Raw genomic sequence first — 6,000 nt, 5'->3', positions numbered from 1 at the left:
TTTGTATTTGTGGTCCTGGCAACTGGACATGTTTTGGAACGTCATTATCTTTGTCTTACTGAGATTTACTGTCAGGTTCCAGGTCTGACAGAATCTGCGCAGAAGATCTAGGTGCTGCTGTAGGTCCTCCTTGGTTGGGGACAGAAGCACCAGATCATCAGCAAAGAGTAGACAATTGACATCGGATTCTAGTAGGATCTAGAATAAATATATATATATGTTGAAGAGGGTGGGTCTCTCTCTCTCACACACACACAGACACACACAGTGGTGGAAAAAGTATCCAATTGTCATACTTGAGTAAAAGTAAAGATACCTTAATAGAAAATGACTCAAGTAGAAAGGAATGTCACCCAGTAAAGTACTACTTAAGTAAAAGTCTAAAAGTATTTGGCTTTAAATATAGGTAAGTATCAAAAGTAAGTGTAATTGCTAAAATATACTTAAGTATCAAAGGCTCCCGAGTGGCGCAGCGGTCTAAGGCACTGCATCTCAGTGCAAGAGGTGTCACTACAGTCCCTGGTTTGAATCCAGGCTGTATCACATCCAGGCGTGACTGGGAGTCTCATAGGGCAGCGCACAATTGGCCCAGCGTCGTACGGGTTTGGCCGGAGTAGGCCGTCATTGTAAATAAGAATTTGTTCTTAACTGACTTGCCTAGTTAAATAAAGGTTAAATAAAAAAGTAAAAGTATAAATCATTTAAAATTCCTTATATTAAGCAAACCAGTTTTTTTTTTTGTTGCTGCAGATAGCCTGGGGCTCAGACATAATATACAAACGAAGCATGTGTTTAGTGTGTCCACCAGATCAGAGGCAGTAGGGATGACCAGGGATGTTCTCTTGATAAGTGTGTGAATTAAACAATTTTCCTGTCCTGCTAAGCATTCAAACTGTAACGAGTACTTTCGGGTACCAGGGAAAATGGATGGAATAAAAAGTACATACTTTTCTTTAGGACTGTAGTGAAGTAAAAGTAAAAAAATATATAAATAGTAAAGTACAGATACTCCAAAAAACTACTTAATTAGTACTTTCAAGTATTTTTACTTAAGTACTTCACACCACTGCACACACACAGGTTTGTTTTTGTTTACATTTTTCCACCAGGTGATGACTCTATGGAGAGCTTATGTTGTCCACTGCAAGCAATCTGTCAGGGTAAGTCACATATCCCCAATATTTTGTTAGTGCTTGTGTGTTTACTCATGTCTTAAATACTGTTTCTCTAAGTTCATCTGTAAACCAACTACTGTATATACATAGAGCCTTACTTGAGCCTGGTTATGATCAGTCAGGACTAACTTCAGTAGGGCCTACAGCACTAGCCTGTTAGCTTACAGAAGAAGGAGGAAATTATTTAAACAGAGACTTTTGGTACACTACAGGTACCTATCTCCCTCTAGAATAAATACCCAGCCAGTGCAACCAGAGTCCTAGCACACACAGCAAACACATGGAAAACCTCGGGCTCATGCCAAGTGTTAACTTACAGAGCAGAGGAAGGAAGCATAGCACGCTAGACAGAGGGAGGGTGGGAGATGGAGGAAACCAGGGAGAGATAAATGGAGAGGGTCAATGCATTTTAGAGAGGATGGAACCTGTATTTATACATTTTAATAATTGTTTTCCAGTGTAGTAACACAAGTTATGCTGGCCTCAGTTTGTGTTGTTTGTACACTCACAAAGCAGAAATGTCTCACCAGACAAAAGGGAAGTAACACACCTGTATGTTGGCAGATACAATGTCATCTAATGTGACTGACAGTGAGTATGACCTCACGCTTACATCAGCTATGTACCTAATTATAAACACAGTGGCCATGGTTGGGTGGGGGGTCTACTAAGCTATATGGAATTGTTTTAAGAAGGTCATACCAAGGATCATTTAGCTATTTGATTTTTAATTGTAAGACCCCTTGAAGTATCAAAAAAGTATACAATAATTATTTGATGAAAACATATTTTTGGCCTTACTGCTAGCCCATACAAATGCGTTGAATAACAGATTCACTACATGGAACCACTCAAGATGTCGTTTGGGTTATCAGACATTAGTCATGGTCTGCAGATATGACAGTAAAGAATTTCAGTTATGCAAAAAAATATATATATTCACTCTTTGAACGTTACCTACAGGTAGCCATGTATGGAACGTAAAGTTTTTCGTAAATGTAAATGCTAGCTAACCTTAGCTACCTTAACTTATTTGAAATAATAATAATAATAATTGAAATATCAAGTTATGGAGGTTCTAGTAGTTATGGAATTCCAGCGCTTCTGATGTTAAATTGCTAGAAAATCCCCACTTTATATCCCCACTTTACCATTGTATGGTTCCTTTCAAAACGTCCACTCCTTTTGACACCCCCACTTTTCCTGAGAGATGCACTCCACTGAGAGATGACATACTGTATCTGTTTTTTTTTGCATTGGATGCGTCTCAATCCACCGCATCTGCCTGTGACACACTTCCGCATTTTTTTATTATGCTAATTATATTTCCACAGGGCACTGACATCGACCTTAGGGGGTTAACCTGTTTGAGTCGGTATGCCTTTCCTGTGTTTGTATCAGTGCTTCACTGTTGACCACAGTCTGGTCTCTCCCTGCAGGCAGAAAGCTCCTTCAGCTACTGTATCTAGAGATTTATGTCGTCAGCATTGAGAGCCTCAATCAGGTAAAACAAATGAACTTCTTCTATGTCTGAAGTTACATATATTTTGTAGTATGTCGTTCCTTACTTGAATGATTTGAATGCTGTGTTTCTCAGTACTTCATTGACATATTTGAAAGCAGCCATGCAGTCGGATGCGTTTTTCTCTTTATTTTGATTAAATCCACCTCATATGTACAATACAGTATGTAAAGGGAGGGAGCAGTGTTAGTGTGTTACCGGCTGAGCACATCCTTACCACCATGGTTACCTTTGCATGGGTGTTAAAATATTTATGTCCATTTGAAAATGAACAACCCTGATTGGCCATAGGCTAGCTCTGATCACTGCTGATCATGTAAATTATTAGGGTGGTGAATCAGAGAAACTGGGAACACAAAGCAAATTACCCAACTCAATGTTGTTACATGTGAACAGTCAAACATTCCTAATGTCCTGCAATCCATCACCACCCTTTAACTATCAGTATTGGACCTACCACATAAGGAGATGGTAACTATTATACCAATGGGAGATGAGGGAAAACTTCAGATTTCCATCCACTCATCTGAAGAATTCCCTCTCTCTGCACACCTCTGGTCCCAGTCCGTATGCACAGGACGCAATCAGGGCTCTGAGACTGTGGTGCTTCCTCTTCTGTAGCACTTCAGAGGTTAACACTGTCCGTCCTGGGATGGGAAACAGTCACCACCACTGGTTCAGCTCCTCAGGGGGGAGAGAGCATGTGCAGACACTGTCATTCTCTCTCTGGCTGTCGCTTAGTGATACCATGATGACAGTGAGAGTGTAGAACCCCTGGTGAGAATGTGTGATGTGTCGTGGTTTGGTCACACTCACAGTGACAAGGAAGTGAAGGATCATCTGGAAATATTACTTGACCCTGACACTTGAAAAGGCTGCAGGGCCACCGACATGATTTAAAAACAGAAGTGGAGGCTCTGAAATGTTATGAAGCATAGGACTGTGTAGGACAGCAACAGATTTGTGTAAATCTTACTCACCACAACTTTCTACAGGTATTTAGTCACACCAAATGGACAAGCAGAGACAGAGTTCAGAGTTCCTGTGTCTATGTGGCCACTAACGACTATACTATTTTGCCAATCTTTCAGTCCGAATGTGTCTCTGTATGTCTGCATGGTGTCTGTAGTGACAGATAGATTCCTGCGTATGTACTGTTGACCATTCAGGTGGTGATTGAAACGGACAGAGAGACCTACTCTCTCAGTCTGACGTCTGTTGAGGACATCAAAGCTATGGTCAGTAATGTGACAGCTTCTATGAAGAAGATCATCCCTGATTCATCTCCAGGGTGAGTGTCATGGTAATGTAGTTGAACATTCCTCCCTCAAGCCCTGTGAGGGTTGTTTGTGATGTACTTATAGCAGAAACCCCTGAGGTCGACCCATTAACCAACTGATTAGGGATCCTTAGTGATCCTCTTCTATCCAAGGAATGGTGGTTTTCTAACTCACTTCTGAATCATATTCCAATCCAATACCAATAATGAAATAGATAACTCATGTAAATATCTGTAATATCTGAGGGTTTAAAACGTTTGACATCTACATGTGTATGTGTTTCTATCTCCTGCTCTCAGAAAGATCCTGAAAAAGATCCCTCCAGATCTGCAGGAGCGGATGTGGAACCTGGCAACCCGGGTGGAGGAGCACCTGACTGGAACACTGGGACCATGTTGTCAGTAGAATCAATCACACCACTGCACCAGTGTCACGTCATTTGTGTGTATCATACTATGTGGACATGGATTTGTACAGTATCTGATCTCTCTGTCATTCCTTGGTTCTCTACACTATAGGAGGCTTCTCAGAGACAAATGCTGCTCTATGTGACTTCAATGAGTTCCCCTGCAGGGAGGTCCAATAGGTCCGTAGGCTACCATCCACCTATGATGACACCACATTAAATGTTTCTGATAAATACATTTGTTCTATAAATATCAACTGATGTCATCATGCATCAATAATATTAGTAAATATATTAATTATGTATATTCTTTCAGGATGTTGACATTTACTATGCCCAGAATTGTTTGGAATCTCTTCTTCAACCAATGGTTCACCAAGATCTCCAACAAAGACCTCAAACTGGTAAACCTTTCAGCCACATCCTGATTTGTTTTTCCAAGTCCTGTTAGAGAGCACACTATCTCATGTTATTACACAGCTTGATGCTTCTCTCCCTGAGTTATCTTGCTCTGAGTCTTGCACTCTCTGGTCCTGTCATGGATGTCACATTCATACATTTTGGCAGTGTGAGCTGAGGATGGGATCTTGTGGATGACCAAACTGTCCGACCTGGTCAACGCTGCAGGGTCTAGCAGGCCTTATCAACCTGGAGGCAGGGTGCCATACTGACTTCATAATCTAGCTGCTGTTGTGTTACTGGTACTGCAGTGCTTTTAGACAATCACCTGGCTATGATGGAGGTCAGGGAAATTACCTTCACGATGAGAGAGAATTTGTGTGTAACGGATGTAATGATATTCTTTTGGGTCGTTCCACCAATTCGGTGCCTTTTGATTTCACCAAATTTGTACATTCTGTCATAAAGAGCACATGTTCAATATCATAAAAAACACGTTTTCCCATCTCAAGAAGTTAAATAATAAAATGACTATCGTAAGTGTCAAGTAAAGTAACGGTTGACCGTAACAGGGTTGACCGTAACATGGTTGACGATATGAAAGGGTTGACAATGTGACAGGGGTAATGGAAGCTTGTTGTTTGTAACAGGGAGTGGCAATTGAACGCAAGCTTAACAGGATTGATGTGTTATTCTCGACCAGCTCAGTTTTCCACCACAAAACACCAGAAAATTGCCAAAAAGAGTAGAACCAGCTCACCTGCTCTATGATTCAACTGTTATTTGTACAATGTTTCTTTTCAAAAAAATATTTTAAAAGCAATAGGTTCACCATATTAAAACAAGAGTTCAGTTCATGTAAAAGGGTTGATCTGAAAATGAGGGACAGATTGTACCCCCGCACATTCACTCGGTACCGGTGCCCCCTGTATATAGTCTCGTTATTGTTATGTACTGTAATTCTACTGTGTTACTTTTTATTTTTACTTTATTTTATTTGGTAAATATTTTCTCAACTCTAATTCTTGAACGGCACTGTTTGTTAAGGGCTTGTAAGTAAGCATGTGCAGCGCATGTGATTTGATTAATCACTAATCAATGTTTTTGGTTGTCAAAGCAACAAAATAACTAGGGCTTTACAATGATGGTGAAAACTTGGATACACTCTACGATGAAGTGGGTTGAAATCTTCTTAGAAGTGACACAGGGTTGACTGAG

The 6,000-nt window shown here is 40.5% G+C and overlaps 1 pseudogene; it reads left to right on the top strand.

Annotated features, from left to right (window-relative positions):
- Positions 1–1,097: 1,097 nt before the first annotated feature.
- LOC139539311 (capping protein, Arp2/3 and myosin-I linker protein 2-like) overlaps positions 1,098–6,000 on the top strand; it is a 37,270-nt pseudogene continuing 32,367 nt past the window's right edge.

This window comes from Salvelinus alpinus, chromosome 15 (genome assembly GCF_045679555.1).
Source record: "Salvelinus alpinus chromosome 15, SLU_Salpinus.1, whole genome shotgun sequence".
In the NCBI taxonomy this organism is placed as follows: Eukaryota; Metazoa; Chordata; class Actinopteri; order Salmoniformes; family Salmonidae; genus Salvelinus; species Salvelinus alpinus.
The sequence above is the reverse complement of the archived record's forward strand: the minus strand, read 5'-3'. Positions and strand labels throughout refer to the sequence as shown.